The sequence below is a fragment of the Oncorhynchus mykiss genome, chromosome 16 (assembly GCF_057628025.1).
Source record: "Oncorhynchus mykiss isolate SJ-2025 chromosome 16, ASM5762802v1, whole genome shotgun sequence".
In the NCBI taxonomy this organism is placed as follows: Eukaryota; Metazoa; Chordata; class Actinopteri; order Salmoniformes; family Salmonidae; genus Oncorhynchus; species Oncorhynchus mykiss.
Genome location: NC_143037.1, coordinates 71408408 through 71430000, shown reverse-complemented (window position 1 = coordinate 71430000; position 21593 = coordinate 71408408). Strand labels below are relative to the sequence as shown.

General features: G+C 42.7%; 1 protein-coding gene across 1 annotated transcript in view; it reads left to right on the top strand.

Annotated features, from left to right (window-relative positions):
* Window positions 1–21593, top strand: part of LOC110491167 (kelch domain-containing protein 8B) — a 189518-nt gene that overhangs the window by 9264 nt on the left and 158661 nt on the right. The gene's annotated exons all lie outside the window — the stretch shown is intronic.

Sequence of the window (21593 nt, the reverse complement as noted above, 5' to 3'; positions counted from 1 at the left end):
ACATCGATGGGACCGCAGAGGAGCAGGTGGAAAGCTTCAAGTTCCTTGGCGTACACATCAATGACAAACTGAAATGGTCCACCCACACAGACAGTGTGGTGAAGAAGGTGGAACAGCGCCTCTTCAACCTCAGGAGGCTGAAGAAATGTGTATTGGCACCTAAAACCCTCACAAACTATTACAGCTGCACAATTGAGAGCATCCTGTCGGGCTATATCACCACCTGGTATGGCAACTGCACCGCCCGCAACTGCAGGCATCTCCAGAGGGTGGTTAGGTCTGCCCAACGCATTACTGGGGACAAACTACCTGTCCTCCAGGACACCTACAGCACCCGATGTCACAGGAAGGCCAAAACGATAATCAAGGACAACAACCACCTGAGCCACTGCCTGTTCACCCCACGATCATCCAGAAGGCGAGGTCAGTACAAGTGCATCAAAGCTGGGACAGAGAGACTGAAAAACAGCTTCAATCTCAAGGCCATCAGACTGTTAAATAGCCATCACTAGGCGGCTTCCAACCGGTTACGTAACCCTGCACCTTAGAGGCTGCTGCCCCATATACATAGACTTGAAATCACTGACCATTTTAATAATGGAAAACTAGTCACTTTAATAACATTTACATATTTTTGCTTTACTCATCTCATATGTATATACTGTATTCTATTCTAATGTATTTTAATCTATGCCACTCCAACATTGCTCATCCTAATATTCATATATTTCTTAATTCCGTGATTTTAGGTTGTGTGTATTGTTGTGAATTGTTAGATATTACTGCACTGTTGAAGATAGAAACACTAGCATTTCTCTACACCCGCAATAACATCTGTTAAACATGTGTAAGTGACGAATAAGATTTGATTTAGTAGCTCGTTGCCCAGAGGATCAGAAACATGTTGAACATACTGTAATGCCAACAGTTAAAGGGTTATGATAACTACCAAAGACAATGTGTGTTTCTGACAATGTAGATAAAGTAGAACGTCTTTAAAACATTTAGTTGTTTACCACGATAACATGAAACCTTTTTAACTTTCAGGGTTAATTTGTAGTGTTGTTTTACTTTAGCAAAATGCACATTTCCTTTCATTGCAGTATTTCCACCTCCTGTGAAGTTAGAGGGGATGTGTACCAGCTTCTCCAATGAGGGATTTAAGGATATCTTTTGAAGAAAGCGATTTACCGCCACACTGATCAGTGTGAAGTACTTTACCCCCACAGCATTTAGATGTGTTAGGTGGTATCCAGATGTTCACATCGTCATACCGACATCCTTCTCTAACCCCGGCATTTACAGTATTACCAGCCTATTGGGCGCCCAGTGGACGTCAATAACCAGAATGCTAATGTTAACGAACACAAACTAAAATAAATGATTTGCAAAGACAGGCAATCCAACTCATAAAGTTATACATGTATAGGTAGGAATGTCGTTTTTGATGAGTTTGGACATTTACAAGCGAATGTGTACGAGAGACATTGTGCAAAACAAAGTTTTGACACATGCTTGTCTAAAGGAAGAAATGCTGCTGAAGAGCCAGTGCTAGTCTACACGCTGTGTCTCTGTGGAGTCTGGAGTCCTAGAGCAACGGACCTGCCTGCTCTGAGAAGAGGGCTTTGACTTATCAAACACGGCAGAAAGCTAACACAATATGATGACCTGCCACCCTAATAATTCAGCCACTTGCTTTAAGGCAACAAGTTAAACTTAGGACAAAATGCAGAATTCAGATTTTTTTCACTCAGGATTTTTTTTTTTTAAAAGCATAATAAATATCTTGCTGCGTTTTGTAAATGCAGATCTAAAAAACGTATTTTTGTCATTTCTGGTCGGCAATTTTGTCCTTCAGATGAACTTCTAAACTCGGATGAAAATTCACAAACAGGCATTATATCAACAGACAGCTCTGACTGATGTGTAGCTAAATTTTTCTGGTACTTTTCTCAGTGTAATCAGCCTATTTCTACCCAGTAAAATGCAATATTAACTTCAAGCAAAACATTAGGAAATGTAGCTGGCTATGATCGGCCTAAACATTAGGAAATGTAGCTGGCTATGATAGGCCTAAACATTAGGAAATGTAGCTGGCTATGATAGGCCTAAACATTAGGAAATGTCGCTGCTATTATAGGCCTAAACATTAGGAAATGTAGCTGTCTATGATAGGCCTAAACATTTGGAAATGTAGCTGGCTATGATAGGCCTAAACATTAGGAAATGTAGCTGGCTATGATAGGCCTAAACATTAGGAAATGTAGCTGGCTCTGATAGGCCTAAACATTAGGAAATGTAGCTGGCTATGATAGGCCTAAACATTAGGAAATGTAGCTGGCTATGATAGGCCTAAACATTAGGAAATATAGCTGGCTATGATAGGCCTAAACATTAGGAAATGTAGCTGGCTATGATAGGCCTAAACATTAGAAAATGATGACCTTGTTTTTTCATTGTAAGCTCATTTACAGTGCATTCAGATTCAGCACTCTTGACTTTTTCTACATTTTGTTACACAACAGGCTTATTCAGAAATAGGTAAAATACACATATCTACTCATCAATCTACACACGATACCCAAAAATGAAAAAGCGAAAACAGTTAAAAAATATATATATTTTCAAATTTATTAAAAATATAAAAACAAATATATCTTATTTACATAAGTATTCAGACGGTTTACTATGAGACTCGAAATGGAGCTCAGGTGCATCCTGTTTCCATTGATCATTCTTGAGATGTTTATACAACTTTATTGGAGTCCACCAGTGGTAAATTCAATTGATCGGACATGATTTGGATAGACATACACCTGTCTATACAAGGTCCCACAGTTCACTGTGCATATCACAGCAAAAACCAAGCCACGAGGTCGAAATCATTTTCTCTAGAGTTCCGAGACAGGACTGTGTCGAGACACAGATCTGGGGAAGGGTACCAAAACATTTTTTTGCAGCAGTAATTGACTGTTAATTAACAAACACATTTAGCATCTCCTGTCTTCCACGCATAGCCTACAAGCTTATTTTTTTTTGAACATCTCCATTTTTAAAAGTCTAATATATCCATGTAATATAGCCTACACCATCACAAAAAATATTTTATAGTATGAAGAATACAATTGAATATATATATTTTCTCCAAAGTATTTGAGGGAGTGCACACATGCAGCTATTCTGAAAAAAAAACATGTACTTAATACATATGCTTCATTTAGAGGTATTTATGTAACTTTTAGTTGTGATACAAACGTTGGACAATATGTTTTGATTTGTTTAATATATTCTAATGATGAGACTAATGATGATTTGAAAAATGTTGCATGAAAGGCATGAGCTCTGCTTAGTTATTTTTTTTTTACACACTTCATCAGTCTCTCATTCACAATTTGACAAGCGCTTGATAATGCCTTGAATTTCCCGACTGCATACCCTTTGTGTGGCCATAATGCCCCCCCCCCCCCCAAAAAAAAATTCCATGCCTTTTGCGGCCAGTGGCTGTTGTGCCCTTGGGGTGAATATAATAATTATAATTCTCTTCTCCCGGCTGCATACCGAAGCACCTCTCACTCACATGGTTCTCTGTCAGTGATCGGGTCTTTCTCACAGTCTACAAGTGAAGACGGACACATCACATACTGTGAGACGCCTAAGACAGCTCTACAGGGAGACAGGACGGACAGCTGATCGTCCCCGCAGTGGTTGACCATGTGTAACAACACCTGCACAGGATCGGTACATCCGAACATCACACCTGCGGGACAGGTACAGGATGGCAACAACAACTGCCGAGTTACACCAGGAACACACAATCCTTCCATCAGTGCCCAGACTGTCCGCAGTAGGTTGAGAGAGGCTGGACTGAGGACTTGTAGGCCTGTTGTAAGGCAGGTCCTCACCAGACATCACCGGCAACAACGTCGCCTATGGGCACAAACCCATCGTCACTGAACCAGATAGGACTGGTAAAAAGTGCCCTTCAATGACGAGTCGCGGGTTTGTCTCACCAGGGGTGATAGTCGGATTTGCGTTTATCGTCGAAGGAATGAGCGTTACACTGAGGCCTGTACTCTGGAGCGGGATCATTTTGGAGGTGGAGGGTCCGTCATGGTCTGGGGCGGTGTGTCACAGCATCATCAGGCTGAGCTTGTTGTCATTGCAGGCGATCTCTATGCTGTGCGTTGCAGGGAAAACATTATCCTCCCTCATGTGGTACCCTTCCTGCAGGCTCATCCTAACATGATCCTCCAGCATAACAATGCCACCAGCCATGCTGCTCGTTGTGTGAGTGATTTCATGCATGACAGGAATGTCAGTGTTCTGCCATGGCCAGCGAAGAGCCCGGATCTCAATCCCATTGAGCACGTCTGGGACCTGTTGGATCGGAGGGTGAAGGCTAGGGCCATTCTCCCCAGAAATGTCCATGAACTTGCAGGTGCCTTGGTGGAAGAGTGGGGTAACATCTCACAGCCAGAACTGGCAAATCTGATGCAGTCCATGAGGAGGAGATGCACTGCACTACTTAATGCAGCTGGTGGCCACACCAGATACTGATTGTTGATTTTGATTTTGATCCCCACCTGTCACATTCTGACCCTAGTTCTTGTGTTATTTCTTTGTTTTAGTTGGTCAGGACGTGAGTTGGGTGGGTATTCTATGTTTTGTGTTTCTAGGTTGGGTTTCTTGTTTGGCCTGATATGGTTCTCAATCAGAGGCAGGTGTTAGTCATTGTCCCTGATTGAGAACCATATTTAGGTAGCCTGTTTTCTGTTGGTGTTTTGTGGGTGGTTATTTTCAGTCTTTGTGTGTCTGCACCAGATAGAACTGTTTCGGGTGTCACTATGTTGTTTTGTGTTTTGTGGGTGGTTATTTTCAGTCTTTGTGTGTCTGCACCAGATAGAACTGTTTCGGGTGTCACTATGTTGTTTTGTGTTTTGTGGGTGGTTATTTTCAGTCTTTGTGTGTCTGCACCAGATAGAACTGTTTCGGGTGTCACTATGTTGTTTTGTGTTTTGTGGGTGGTTATTTTCAGTCTTTGTGTGTCTGCACCAGATAGAACTGTTTTCTGTTGGTGGTTTGTGGGTGGTTATTTTCAGTCTCTGTGTGTCTGCACCAGATAGAACTGTTTCGGTTGTCACTTTGTTGTTTTGTGGGTGGTTATATTCAGTCTTTGTGTGTCTGCACCAGATAGAACTGTTTCGGGTGTCACTATGTTGTTTTGTGTTTTGTGGGTGGTTGTTTTCAGTCTTTGTGTGTCTGCACCAGATAGAACTGTTTCTGTTGGGGTTTGTGGGTGGTTGTTTTCAGTCTTTGTGTGTCTGCACCAGATAGAACTGTTTCGGGTGTCACTATGTTGTTTTGTGTTTTGTGGGTGGTTATTTTCAGTCTCTGTGTGTCTGCACCAGATAGAACTGTTTCGGTTGTCACTTTGTTGTTTTGTGGGTGGTTATATTCAGTCTTTGTGTGTCTGCACCAGATAGAACTGTTCCTGTTGGGGTTTGTGGGTGGTTGTTTTCAGTCTTTGTGTGTCTGCACCAGATAGAACTGTTTCTGTTGGGGTTTGTGGGTGGTTGTTTTCAGTCTTTGTGTGTCTGCACCAGATAGAACTGTTTCGGTTGTCACTTTGTTGTTTTGTGGGTGGTTGTTTTCAGTCTCTGTGTGTCTGCACCAGATAGAACTGTTTCGGGTGTCACTATGTTGTTTTGTGTTTTGTGGGTGGTTATTTTCAGTCTTTGTGTGTCTGCACCAGATAGAACTGTTTCGGGTGTCACTATGTTGTTTTGTGTTTTGTGGGTGGTTATTTTCAGTCTCTGTGTGTCTGCACCAGATAGAACTGTTTCGGTTGTCACTTTGTTGTTTTGTGGGTGGTTATATTCAGTCTTTGTGTGTCTGCACCAGATAGAACTGTTTCTGTTGGGGTTTGTGGGTGGTTGTTTTCAGTCTTTGTGTGTCTGCACCAGATAGAACTGTTTCGGTTGTCACTTTGTTGTTTTGTGGGTGGTTGTTTTCAGTCTCTGTGTGTCTGCACCAGATAGAACTGTTTCGGGTGTCACTATGTTGTTTTGTGGGTGGTTATTTTCAGTCTTTGTGTGTCTGTACCAGATAGAACTGTTTCGGGTGTCACTATGTTGTTTTGTGTTTTGTGGGTGGTTATTTTCAGTCTTTGTGTGTCTGCACCAGATAGAACTGTTTTCTGTTGGTGGTTTGTGGGTGGTTATTTTCAGTCTCTGTGTGTCTGCACCAGATAGAACTGTTTCGGGTGTCACTATGTTGTTTTGTGTTTTGTGGGTGGTTATTTTCAGTCTTTGTGTGTATGCACCAGATAGAACTGTTTCGGGTGTCACTATGTTGTTTTGTGTTTTGTGGGTGGTTGTTTTCAGTCTCTGTGTGTCTGCACCAGATAGAACTGTTTCGGGTGTCACTATGTTGTTTTGTGTTTTGTGGGTGGTTGTTTTCAGTCTCTGTGTGTCTGCACCAGATAGAACTGTTTTGTGTTGGTGTTTTGTGGGTGGTTATTTTCAGTCTTTGTGTGTCTGCACCAGATAGAACTGTTTTCTGTTGGTGTTTTGTGGGTGGTTATTTTCAGTCTGTGTGTCTGCACCAGATAGAACTGTTTTCTGTTGGGGTTTGTGGGTGGTTATTTTCAGTCTTTGTGTGTCTGCACCAGATAGAACTGTTTCAGTTGGTGTTTTGTGGGTGGTTATTTTCAGTCTCTGTGTGTCTGCACCAGATAGAACTGTTTGGTGTTGGTGTTTTGTGGGTGGTTATTTTCAGTCTGTGTGTCTGCACCAGATAGAACTGTTTCGGGTGTCACTATGTTGTTTTGTGTTTTGTGGGTGGTTATTTTCAGTCTCTGTGTGTCTGCACCAGATAGAACTGTTTGGTGTTGGTGTTTTGTGGGTGGTTATTTTCAGTCTCTGTGTGTCTGCACCAGATAGAACTGTTTCGGGTGTCACTATGTTGTTTTGTATTTTTGAAGTGTTCAGGTTTCCATTAAAAAGATGAACACTAACCACGCTGCGCTTTGGTCCTCTCTATCTCCAGACGACAACCGCTACACCCCTTTTGTACACATTATTCCATTTCTGTTCGTCACGTCTGTGGAACTTGTTCAGTTTATGTCTCAATTGTTGAATCTTATGTTTATACAAATATTTACACATGTTAAGTGTGCTGAAAATTAATGCAGTTGACAGTGAGAGGACTTTTCTTTTTTTGTTGAGTTTACTCACCTCAATTACCTCATACCCCTGCACATCAACTTGCTACTGGTACTCTGTGTATACAGCCAAGATATTGTTACTCATTATGTATTTATTACCGGTGTTAGTATTTTTATATGATTTGTTTTCCTCTCTGCATTGTTGGGATGAGCTATAAGTAAGCATTTCACTGTTAGTCCACACCTGTTGTTTACGAAGCATGTGACAAATTACATTTGTTTGATTTAAGCCTTTTTTTTTTTGTCTTATGTGAGCCAGAACGGCTCATAGGCTCCTATCTCCATAGCGTGAGGCAGCTTGATGTACAAGTACTCACCCTGGACAGGACGTCTATCTCAGGGCCTTTCCCCCAGTCTACAGTGCCCTCCGTAATTATTGTGACAGTGACGTTTTGTTTTGGCTCTCCAACACTTTGGATTTGAAAGGACGGCACTTTTTGTACGTAGTCCTCCCATTTTAGGGGGACAAACGTATTGGGACAAATTTACTTGTATGTGTATTAAAGTAGTAGAAAGTTAAGTATTTGGTCCCACATTCATAGCATGCAATGACTACATCAAGCTTGTGACACATTTGTTAGATGCATTTGCTGTTTTGTTTGTGTACTTTTTAGTCCACCTGCTGCTGTGGCAGGTAGATTTAGATATCTACCAGTTACTCAGATTTGTTAGCAGCCCAAAAACATTTTCCCTGATAAAATTACATCAACACAATTTGAGCATGCTTTCTAATGTTTCTAAAAAAAAAAATATATATATATAGGTCCCACAGTTGAAAGTGCATGTCAGAGCAAAAACCAATCCATGAGGTCGAAGGAATTGTCCGTAGCGCTCAAATTCAGGATTGTGTCGAGGCACAGATCTGGGGAAGGGTACCAAAACATTTCGGCAGCGTTGAGGGTCACCAAGAACACAGTGGCCTCCATGTAACGGTTTTCCTCCTCTTCTGAGGAGGAGTAGGAAGGATCGGACCAATATGCAGCGTGGTTCGTGTTCATGTTAATATTTATTTAAACTGAACACAAAACAAAATAACAAGAGAACGAATGAAAACGAAACAGTTCTGTCTGGTGCAGACACAGAGACAGAAAACAACTACCCACAAATCATAGTGGGAAAACAGGCTGCCTAAGTATGGTTCTCAATCAGAGACAACGATAAACAGCTGCCTCTGATTGGGAACCATACCAGGCCAAACACAGAAATACAAAAACATAGAACAACACATAGAATGCCCACCCTAACTCACGCCCTGACCAAACTAAATTAGAGACATAAAAAAGGAACTAAGGTGACACTCCATCATTCTTAAATGGAAGAAGTTTTTAACCACCAAGACTCTTCTAGTGCTGGCCGCCCTGCCAAACTGATCAATCAGGGGAGAAGGGCCTTGGTCAGGGAGGCCAAGAACCCAATGGTCACTCTGACAGAGCTCCAGAGTTCCTCTGTGGAGATGGGAGAACCTTCCAGAAGGACAACCATCTCTGCAGCACTCCACCAATCAGGCCTTTATGGTAGAGTGGCTAGACAGAAACCACTACTCAGTAAAAGGCACATGACTGCCCTCATGAAATTTGCCAAAAGGCACCAAAATGACTCTCAGACCATGAGAAACAAGATTATCTGGTCTGATGAAACCAAGATTGAACTCTGGCCTGAATGCCAAGCGTCACGTCTGGAGGAAACCTGGCACCATCCCTACGGTGAAGCATGGTGGTGGCAGCATCATGCAGTGTGGATGTTTTTGATAACAACCTGCTTCAGACCGCTCAAGACCTCAGACTGGGGTGAAGGTCCACTTTCCAAAAGGAGCTGGAGTGGCTTCGGGACAAGTCTCTGAATGTCCTTGAGTGGCCCAGCCAGAGCCCGGATTTGAACCCGATCGAACATCTCTGGAGAGACCTGAGAAAGCGCTGTGCAGCGACACTCCCCATCCAACCTGACAGAGCTTGAGAGGATCTGCAGAGAAGAACGGGAGAAACTCCCCAAATACAGGTGTGCCAAGCTTGTTGTGTCATACCCAATTGGAATATTGGGGTAAATAGTGCAAGTCACCTAAACCAAACAATGGGCAGAGATAAAAGGAAATGTTCAAAGAATTTCACTGAGTTTGAAAAAAAAAACTCTTGAAGCAAATTGTGTCAAACCACCCAATTATGGAGAACAAACAGCATGATTCATCAACAGAATACAAGAAAAATAATGTCTGGACTACCATTTGAAATGAATTCAACTTAAATTGAAAGTAAATAAAAGGATACAACAACAACTTTAGATAAGATACTGGCTTTATTGCTTTTACAAATCATAGTCACTTTAAAATGTTCATTTTCTTATGTAACACGACACAGTGGGCCTAAATGTATTTCTGTGACAGAAACAATGTAACACAAACAATACCATGCATAATTACTAATATAATTTATATATTGTCTTGTCTTTCTACGGTCCTGTGGAAAAAAATGCAAATCTACTTAAAGAAGACATGCTGTTGCTCGTAGGGAGCGTTTCAGGACTGGTGACCAGTAAGACCGGAGTCATATGAGCTGGGGGACCAGGATCATTGATAGCCACCTACCCCTGGAAGGTATCACGAATGATGACCATTTTAGACAGTTCAGATGGGGGACCGTTCCAATCCTTATTTGGTAGGACACATTCGTTCAACATGTGCCATCCATCGGACTGCAGGGAATATGTCATTTTTGTCAGTCATCTCTTGCACTCCCATAATAAAAATGATGTAATGAATTAAATTCTTGAAGAAACATTGTTCTCTAATGCCTCAACGTAATCATTTTCCAGAGGTAGATGAGCACGATAGCTTGGAGAGGAGAAGACAGGATGAAGGTGAGGCCGTTACAGGATGAAGGTGAGGCCGTTACAGGATGAAGGTGAGCCCGCTACAGGATGAAGTTGAGCCCGCTACAGGATGAAGTTGAGCCCGCTACAGGATGAAGGTGAGCCCGCTACAGGATGAAGGCCAACCAGGAGGGAAGATTGTGTCACTAACTTGGGCCAGATGACAGACAAGGCTGAGCATGCATCAGAAACTGGCCATGGAGTGCAAACTGATGTATTTAAAGGAAATGTATGTTGAGCTGGCTATGAAGGAGGAGGGGAACATGAAGAACCAGCAGTACCAATGGTCGAAGGAGGAGGGGAAACATGAAGAACCAGCAGTACCAATGGTCGAAGGAGGAGGGGAACATGAAGAACCAGCAGTACCAATGGTCGAAGGAGGAGGGGAACATGAAGAACCAGCAGTACCGATGGTCAAAGGAGGAGGGGGACATGAAGAACCAGCAGTATCAATGGTCGAAGGAGGAGGGGGACATGAAGAACCAGCAGTACCAATGGTCGAAGGAGGAGGGGAACATGAAGAACCAGCAGTACCGATGGTCAAAGGATGAGGGGGACATGAAGAACCAGCAGTATCAATGGTCGAAGGAGGAGGGGGACATGAAGAACCAGCAGTACCAATGGTCGAAGGAGGAGGGGAACATGAAGAACCAGCAGTACCAATGGTCAAAGGAGGAGGGGAACATGAAGAACCAGCAGTACCAATGGTCGAAGGAGGATGAGACAAAAACAATGTTTTTCTCAAACCAGCACCAGTTCGGGGTCCTGATATTTCCCTTTGTGAATTAAAAACCTTTTGTTATCAATCCTTGGCTATTTTTTCCTTCATTCACTTCAGCTACAGTATCTTTGTTGTGAGAAGTGCTACATAGCAAAAGCATCTCAGCAGTCCATTTCTAGCATTGTCTGCCTCAACGATGAGAACATCTGGGTCATCCTCATCTTCAATGTGAAGCGCTGGGCAGCCATGCTGTTTGAGGGCATTGTGAAGTACTGGGCAGCCATGCTGTTTGAGGTCATTGTGAAGCGCTGGGCAGCCATGCTGTTTGAGGTCATTGTGAAGCGCTGGGCAGCCATGCTGTTTGAGGTCATTGTGAAGGACTGGGCAGCCATGCTGTTTGAGGTCATTGTGAAGCGCTGGGCAGCCATGCTGTTTGAGGTCATTGTGAAGGACTGGGCAGCCATGCTGTTTGAGGTCATTGTGAAGCACTGGGCAGCCATGTTGTTTGAGGGCATTGTGAAGTACTGGGCAGCCATGCTGTTTGAGGTCATTGTGAAGTACTGGGCAGCCATGTTGTTTGAGGTCATTGTGAAGCACTGGGCAGCCATGCTGTTTGAGGTCATTGTGAAGGACTGGGCAGCCATGTTGTTTGAGGTCACTGTGAAGCTGTTGCAATTATGACAATGCGGTATCTTGGTTGAAAGCGCAATGTGTTTCTGAGACACTGGAAACGACTATTCCATACACCAAACGACTATTCCGTACACCAAACGACTATTCCACACTCCAAACATGAGCTCCACTACACCTCTTGTTTGGATATGAGCTTGGTTGTACCGTTGTTGCTCAGTCATTATTGCACGAAGATACAGATTGAACAAGCAGTTGGTCTGTGCATACTGTCACCAAGTATGATTCCAATATATTGTCCTCCTTCAAGCTGAGCATTTTTAATGTTGATCTAACCATCATGGTTGTCTTTTATAAATCTTTCATTGAGACCATTCTGTCCTACTGCTTGACCTGCTGGTTTTGGGAATATCAAGATTGCACAGAAAAATAGGTTGGGCAAGATAGTCAGGACTTGCAGGAAATATCAGGGGCAGCAACAGCAAGAATCGTAATCTCTCTACCTGGGCAGAGCCATCCAGAAGGCAGTTGACTCTCCCCATCCACTCCACCCCGAATTCCAGCTCCTTCCCGCTGACCGCAGGTAAAGACTACCTAAGGTTAAAAAACAACAACTATTTATTCCGAATGCAATTCTGCAATTTAACAAAAAGGTTTTTGTATGTTTTATGACTGCTGCAAAATGTATTGCCGCTCTGAGGACATTTTTTTCAACGTTTTCTGAATCTGGATACAAAGAGGAGTTTCGGAAAATCTTTGAGTCATGAATTCCTTTCCAATGGTGCAACAATGTTGGAGAATGGTACATTGAGAGTGCACACACATTGTACATTTATTGAGAACCAGTTTTTTACGATTCCTGTACTCCTCAGCATCTGGTGTAGAGGAATGGGAATATGACATCCAGGGAAGTTCCCGTATTCAAATCAAATGTATTTATATAGCCCTTCGTACATCAGCTGATATCTCAAAGTGCTGTACAGAAACCCAGCCTAAAACCCCAAACAGCAAGCAATGCAGGTGTAGAAGCACGGTGGCTAGGAAAAACTCCCTAGAAAGGCCAGAACCTAGGAAGAAACCTAGAGAGGAACGAGGCTATGAGGGGTGGCCAGTCCTCTTCTGGCTGTGCCGGGTGGAGATTTAAACAGAACATGGCCAAGATGTTCAAATGTTCATAAATGACCAGCATGGTCAAATAATAATAATCACAGTAGTTGTCGAGGGTGCAGCAAGTCAGCACCTCAGGAGAAATGTCAGTTGGCTTTTCATAGCCGATCATTAAGAGTATCTCTACCGCTCCTGCTGTCTCTAGAGAGTTGAAAACAGCATGTCTGGGACAGGTAGCACGTCCGGTGAACAGGTCAGGATTCCATAGCCGTAGGTAGAACAGTTGAAACTGGAGCAGCAGCACAGCAAGGTGGACTGGGGACAGCAAGGAGTCGTCATGCCAGGTAGTCCTGAGGCATGGTCCCAGGGCTTAGGTCCTCTGAGAGAGAGAAAGAAAGAGAGAATTAGAGAGAGCATACTTAAATTCACACAGGACACCGGATAGGACAGGAGAAGTACTCCAGATATAACAAACTGACCCTAGCCCCCCGTCACATAAACTACTGCAGCATAAATACTGGAGGCTGAGACAGGAGGGGTCAGGAGACACTGTGGCCCCATCCGATGATACCCCCGGACAGGGCCAAACAGGAACACACCACTAGAGGGTTATCTTCAAGCACCAACTTACCATCCTGAGACAAGGCCGAGTATAGCCCACAAAGATCTCCGCCACGGCACAACCCAAGGGGGGGGCGCCAACCCAGACAGGAAGATCACATCAGTGACTCAACCCACTCAAGTGACGCACCCCTCCTAGGGACGGCATGAAAGAGCACCAGTAAGCCAGTGACTCAGCCCCTGTAATAGGGTTAGAGGCAGAGAATCCCAGTGGAAAGAGGGGAACCGGACAGGCAGAGACAGCAAGGGCTATCTTAGAGGGCTATCTTAGACAGCAAGGGCTATCTTAGACAGCAAGGGCTGTATTAGTATTCATAGAACTCTAGTAGTTAGCCTGGGCAGCAGCATCAGGGAACTTGATGTAATTGTCTTTCAATTTTCACATAGCATTGCAGAAATTGTGGACTATTTTACATACAGTCGGTTCACTTACACCACACACATTTCCTGTTTCACGATGGAATGTTCTAGATGTTAAAAACCTCAAGGTGATCAGTACTTGTAAGGAAGGAGGGACGAGCCTTCCCCTAAGAGAGTCAGATAAAAGCCTTGTCTCAAGCAAAGAAATGTCAGCTGCATTTCCTTTGTACATACGGAAACGGTCACAGAAATAGATTTAATCAAAATCATTCAGTGGGTTGCTCCTGTCTAAATCCAGCCTTCTGCCTGGCCTTGGTGGTGCTCTTTGATCATCGTTGAAATCGTTCAGGTAATCCATTTTCCTCCATTGTCAAGGTCAACCTGGGTGCCAACATCCGTTAATCAGAAGTTACACCTGCCTCTGGCCAGGTTTCATTTAAGCCTTCACTCATATCTACATTAACTCTAGTCGTCCTTCTTGAATTGAGACTTTTAAAATCTAGACTAGGGCAAGTCTGAGACTGTTTTATACCATGTCTGAGAAATGCCGTTTCAGTTAGTCCAGTTTAAAAGTGCAATTTAGTGTAGGATTAGTTTGTCCTCCAAACCGCCCCACACCGCCTGTAGAACGGCTTGGATTTCTTCACATCTTATCGTGTTACAAAGTTGGATTCAACTGGATTTCATTGTCCGTTTTTTGTCAACGATCTACACAAAATACTCAAATGTCAAAGTGGAAGACAGAAAAAATTAAATATATATTATTTAAAAAACACACCTTGATTATATAAGTGTAATAAGTCAACACATGTTAGAAACACCTTTGGCAATGATTACAGCTGTGAGTCTTCTTGAGTAAGTCTCATAAGAGCTTTTGCACACTGGCTTTGTGCAATATTCGCCCATTATTCTTTTCAAAATTCTTCTAGCTGTGTCAAGGTGTTGGGGATCATGGCTAGACAGCAATTTTTAAGACTTGCCATAGATTTTCAAGCAGATTTAAATCCAAACTGTAAACTCGGCCACTCAGGAAGATTCACTGTGTTCTTGGTAAGTAACTCCAGTGTAGAGTTGTCTTTGTGTTGTATGTTATTGTCCTGCTGAAAGGTGCATTCCTCTCCCAGTGTCTGGTTTAAAGCAGACTGAAGCAGGTTTTCCTCTAGGATTTTGCCTGTGCTTTGCTCCATCCTCATTTATTTTCATCCTGGAAAACTACCCAGTCTTTGCCCGATGACAAGCATACCCATACTGTGATGCAGCCACCACCATGCTTGAAAATAAGGAGGCAGTTACTCAGTGATGTGTTATGTTGGATTTGCCCCAAACACAAGGCTTTGCAACTAGGCCTAAAAAAGTGTATTCCTTTGCCATGTTTGTTTTTTTCAGTATTACTTTTGTGCCTTGTTGCATACATATTCATGTTTTGTATATTTCTGTATATTTGTATTCTTTTTTTTCAATGTTACACTGTTGTGTCAATCCATCCTCATTTTTCTCCCATCACAGCCATTGAAACTCTGGAGCTGTTTTAAAATCACAAATGTCATGGTGACATCCCTAATCAGTTTACTTTCTGTTCTGCAGCTCAGTTCAGACGGAACACTACGTATTTGATGTGTCTGTGTTGTTTAATACATCATCCACAGCATAATTATTAACTTCACCATGCTTAAAGATACACTACATGGCCAAAAGTATGTGGACACCTGTTTGTGGAACATCTCATTCCAAAATCATGGGTGTTAATATGGAGTTGGTCTCCCCCATTTGCTACAATAACAGCCTCCACTCTTCTGGCAAGGTTTCCACTAGATGTTGGAACATTGCTGCTGGGACTTGCTTCCATTTAGCCACATGAGCATTAGCGATGTCGGGCACTGATGTTGGGCGATTAGGCCTGGTTCGCAGTCGGTGTTCCAATTCATCCCGAACGTGTTCGATGGGGTTGAGGTCAGGGCTCTGTGGAGGCCAGTCAAGTTCTTCCACACCAATCTCGACAAACCATTTCTGTATGGACCTCGCTTTGTGCATTGGGGCATTGTCATGATGAAACAGGAAAGGGCCTTCCTGAAACTGTTGCCACAAAGTTGGAAGCACAGAATCATCTAGAGTAACATTAAGATTTCTGTTCACTGGAACTAAGGGGCTTAGCCCAAACAGCCCCAGACCATTATTCCTCCTCCACCAAACTTTACAGTTGGCACTATGCATTGGTGCAGGTAGCGTTCTCCTGGTATCCACCAAACCCAGATTTGTCTGTCGGACAGCCAGATGGTGAAGAGTGATTCATCACTCCAGAGAACACATTTCCACTGCTCCAGAATACAATGGCGGCGAGCTTTTACACCACTACAGCTGACGTTTGGCATTGCGCATGGTGATCTTAAGCTTGTGTGTGGCTGCTCGGCCATGGAAACCCATTTCATGAAGCTCCCGACAAACGGTTCTGGTGTTTACATTGCTTCCAGAGGCAGTTTGAAGCTCGGTAGTGAGTGTTTTAATCAAGGACAGACTTTTTGTAAGCGCTACACACTTCATCACTACCGTTCTGTGAGCTTGTGTGGTCTACCACTTCGCGGCTGAGCCGTTGTTGCTCTTAGACGTTTCCACTTCACAATAACAGCACTTACAGTTGACCAGTTGGAAAATGTGGCATCCTATGACAGTGCCACATTGAAAGTCACTGAGCTCTTCAGTACGGGCAATTCTACTGCCAGTATTTGTCTATGGAGATGACATGGCTGTGTGCTCGATTTTATACACCTGTCAGCAACGGGTGTGGCTGAAATAACCAAATCCAATCATTTTAAGGGGTGTCTACATACCTTTGTCCATGCAGTGTATATTCAATGTCAGATTTGTTATTGTCACCCGTCTATCAATCACTGCCCTTCTTTGTGAGGTCTTTGTAGTTGAATCTGTGCTTGAAATTCAATACTTTACTGAATGACCTTACAGATGTTGTATGTGTGGGGGACAGAGGAAGGGGTAGTCAAGTCAACCCCTATTATGTCACACAGACTGAGGCCATTTAACTTATGTGATTTGTTAAGCCAGATTTGACTTTTTAATTAATGTAGGTTAGCCTAAACAAAGGGGCTGAATACTTATGCAACAAGTATATTTTAATAATTACATTTGTAATAGATTTTTTATGAAAATGTATTGCATTTTCTTTTCACTTTGACATTATGGAGTATTTTGTGTAGATCAATAACAAATAAAACTACAATAAATACATTTTAATCCCACTTTGTAATGTAACAAAACATGAAAAAAGTTCAATGGCGTGTTGACTTACTCTATAGGCAGAAATTATTTGATATTGACATTAAAAAAATGTCTGCAATTAACCTTTTTAAATCAATAAAATATTATTTAATTGAACCTTTGGTTTTGTATATGTATTATAATTGTATTATATATGTATGTATTATATATGTATTATAATTGTATTATATATGTATGCATTATATATGTATTATAATTGTATTATATATGTATGCATTATATATGTATTATAATTGTATTATATATGTATGCATTATATATGTATTATAATTCTATTATATATGTATTATAATTCTATTATATATGTATGCATTATATATGTATTATAATTGTATTATATATGTATTATAATTCTATTATAGATGTATGCATTATATATGTATTATAATTGTATAATATATGTATGTATTATATATGTATTATAATTGTATTATATATGTATGCATTATATATGTATTATAATTGTATTATATATGTATGCATGCTTAACACCCCGGCCATCCTACAATCTAAGCTTGATGCCCTCAATCTCACACACATTATCAATGAACCTACCAGGTACCACCTCAAAGCCATAACACACGGGCACCCTCATAGATATCATCCTAATCAACTTGCCCTCTAAATACACCTCTGCTGTTTTCAACCAGGATCTCAGCGATCACTGCCTCATTGCCTGCATCTGTAATGGGTCAGCGGTCAAACGACCTCCACTCATCACTGTCAAATGCTCCCTGAAACACTTCTGCGAGCAGGCCTTTCTAATCGACCTTGCCGGGGTATCCTGGAAGGATATTGACATCCCGTCAGTAGAGGTTCCTGGTTCTTTTTTTAAAAATGCCTTCCTCACCATCTTAAATAAGCATGCCCCATTCAAGAAATTTAGAACCAGGAACAGATATAGCCCTTGGTTCTCTCCGTTCTGCATTAGCATCGAACAGCCCTTATGACATGCAACATTTCAGGGAAGCTAGAACCCAATATACACAGGCAGTTAGAAAAGCCAAGGCTAGCTTTTTCAAGCAGAAATTTGCTTCCTGCAACACAAACTCAAAAAAGTTCTGGGACACTGTAAAGTCCATGGACAATAAGAACACCTCCTCCCAGCTGCCCATTGCACTGAGGATAGGAAACACTGTCACCACCGATAAATCCACTATAATTGATAATTTCAATAAGCATTTTTCTACGACTGGCCATGCTTTCCACCTGGCTACCCCTACCCCGGTCAACAGCACGGCACCCCCCACAGCAACTTGCCCAAGCCTTCCCCATTTCTCCCTCTCTCAAATCCAGTCAGCTGATGTTCTGAAAGAGCTGCAAAATAGAGCAGCAAAATCTGGACCCCTACAAATCAGCCGGGCTAGACAATCTGGACCCTTTCTTTCTAAAATGATCTGCTCGAAATTGTTGCAACCCCTATTACTAGCCTGTTCAATCTCTCTTTCGTGTCGTCTGAGATTCCCAAAGATTGGAAAGCAGCTGCGGTCATCCCCCCTATTCAAAGGGTGGGACACTCTTGACCCAAACTGCTACAGACCTATATCTATCCTACCCTGCCTTTCTAAGGTCTTCGAAAGCCAAGTTAACAAACAGATTACCGACCATTTCGAATCCGACCATACCTTCTCCGCTATGCAATCTGGTTTCAGAGCTGGTCATGGGTGCACCTCAGCCATGCTCAAGGTCCTAAACAACATCATAACCGCCATCGATAAGAGACATTACTGTGCAGCCGTATTCATTGAGCCAAGTGCTTTCGACTCTGTCAATCACCACATCCTCATCGGCAGGCTCGATAGTCTTGGTTTCTCAGATGATTGCCTTGCCTGGTTCACCAACTACTTCTCTGATGGAGTTCAGTGTGTCAAATTGGAGGGCCTGTTGTCCGGGCCTCTGGCAGTCTCTATGGGGGTGCCTCAGGGTTCAATTCTTGGACCGACTCTCTTCTCTGTATACATCAATGATGTCGCTCTTGCTGCTGGTGAGTCTCTGATCCACCTCTACGCAGACGACACCATTCTGTATACTTCTGGCCCTTCTTTGGACACTGTCTTAACAACCCTCCAGACGAGCTTCAATGCCATACAACTCTCCTTCTGTGGCCTCCAACTGCTCTTAAATACAAGTAAAACTAAATGCATGCTCTTCAACCGATCTCTGCCTGCACCTGCCCGCCCGTCCAACATCACTACTCTGGACGGTTCTGACTTAGAATATGTGGACAACTACAAATACCTAGGTGTCTGGTTAGACTGTAAAATCTCCTTCCAGACTCACATCAAACATCTCCAATCCAAAGTTACATCTAGAATTGGCATCCTATTTTGCAACAAAACATCCTTCACTCATGCTGCCAAACATACCCTCATAAAACTGACCATCCTACCGATCCTTGACTTCGGCGATGTAATTTACAAAATAGCCTCCAATACCCTACTCAATAAGTTGGATGCAGTCTATCACAGTGCCATTTGTTTTGTCACCAAAGCCCCATATACTATCCACCACTGCGACCTGTACACTCTCGTTGGCTGGCCCTCGCTTCATACTCGTCGCCAAACCCACTGGCTCCAGGTCTTCTACAAGACCCTGCTAGGTAAAGTCCCCCCTTATCTCAGCTCGCTGGTCACCATAGCAGCACCCACCTGTAGCACGCGCTCCAGCATGTATATCTCTCTGGTCACCCCCAAAACCAATTTTTTGGCTGCCTCTCCTTCCAGTTCTCTGCTGCCAATGACTGGAACGAACTACAAAAATCTCTGAAACTGGAAACACTTATCTCCCTAAAGCTAGCTTTAAGCACCAACTGTCAGAGCAGCTCACAGATTACTGCACCTGTACATAGCCCATCTATAATTTAGCCCAAACAACTACCTCTTTCCCTACTGTATTTCATTAATTAATTTATTTTGCTCCTTTGCACCCCATTATTTTTATTTTTATTTTAATTTTTTAAAATGTTTTACCCCTTTTTCTCCCCAATTTCGTGGTATCCAATTGTTGTAGTAGCTACTATCTTGTCTCATCGCTACAACTCCCGTACTCTGCTCGGGAGAGACGAAGGTTGAAAGTCATGCGTCCTCCGATACACAACCCAACCAAGCCGCACTGCTTCTTAACACAGCACGCATCCAACCCGGAAGCCAGCCGCACCAATGCGCCGGAGGAAACACCGTGCACCTGGCCACCTTGGTTAGCGCACACTGCGCCCAGCCCGCCACAGGAGTCGCTGGTGCGCGATGAGACAAGGACACCCCTACCGACCAAGCCCTCCCTAACCCGGGCGACGCTAGGCCAATTGTGCGTCGCCCCACGGACCTCCCGGTTGCGGCCGGTTACGACAGAGCCTGGGCGCGAACCCAGGAACTCTGATGGCACAGCTGGCGCTGCAGTACAGCGCCCTTAACCACTGCGCCACCCGGGAGGCCGCACCCCATTATTTTTATTTCTACTTTGCACATTCTTCCACTGCAAATCTACCATTCCAGTGTTTTACTTGCTATATTGTATTTACTTCGCCACCATGGCCTTTTTTTTGCCTTTACCTCCCTTATCTCACCTCATTTGCTCACATCGTATATAGACTTGTTTATACTGTATTATTGACTGTATATTTGTTTTACTCCATGTGTAACTCTGTGTTGTTGTATGTGTCGAACTGCTTTGCTTTATCTTGGCCAGGTCGCAATTGTAAATGAGAACTTGTACCTGGTTAAATAAAGGTTAAATAAAGGTGAAATAAATCAATCTACAAATGTTCATGCTGACAATGTTGTGGTAATGTTAGGTAAAACTTAAATATAACGGTTTCGAAATGTTCTGAGAACCTCCAAGACAAGATAAAATATTGCGTGAACATCAATGGAATGTTATGATAAACCCATAACAAATGTTATGAACGTCATAAAAATTGAATTATTTAGAAATTGTGGGAATATTCTGTGAATATTTAAATGTTATTACAATATCACAAGAATATTGTTGCAACATTCCAGACAACTTCCAGAACTCAATTAAATGTTCTGGGAACCTTTAAAAACGTAGACCAAGTGTTCTACAACATTTATAGGAATGTCCTGTGTAACCTCACTTAAACATTTCATGACTGTCATCACAACTGAGCATAGTTTGTGTTTTGGGAACCTACTGAACACTAGACTGTTCCACACAACCTAATGAAACATTCTGGGAACATTTAAAGAACAGATTAAATGTGTTCTGGGAACGTGCTTCTGCATTGCTTGCTGTTTGGGTTTCTGTATAAGCACTTTGTGGCATCTACTGAGGTAAAAAAGGACTTTATAAATACATTTGATTTGATCTTGTAACTCAGGTGAATGTTTTTTGCACCCGAAAATAAACGTTGTAGAATCATCCAAACAACTGGACAGTTTTTGTGATGTCTCCACAATGTTCACACCAGACTGTTCTCACAACCTAATGAAACATTCTGGGGAACCTTTAAAGAACAGACTAAATGTGTTCTAGGAATGTTCTTGCAACATCAGGCAAATGTTTCATACTGACATTGTATAATCATCAGCACGACTGGACAGTTTTTGTGTTACGAGAACATTTGCCGCGACCTAACGAATGTTCTGGGAACTTTCAAAGAACCAGTTTTGGTTTGCTGGGGCTGGGGTTCTGATCGTGTTTCAGTGGCTGGGAGTAGGATACTGGGTCTAAAGCCAGACAGTATCTGTCTCTGTCTCTCTCGTTCTCTCTCCCTGTTTCATAGGGTCTCTGTCTGCTCAAAGAGATGGGGGGGGGGGG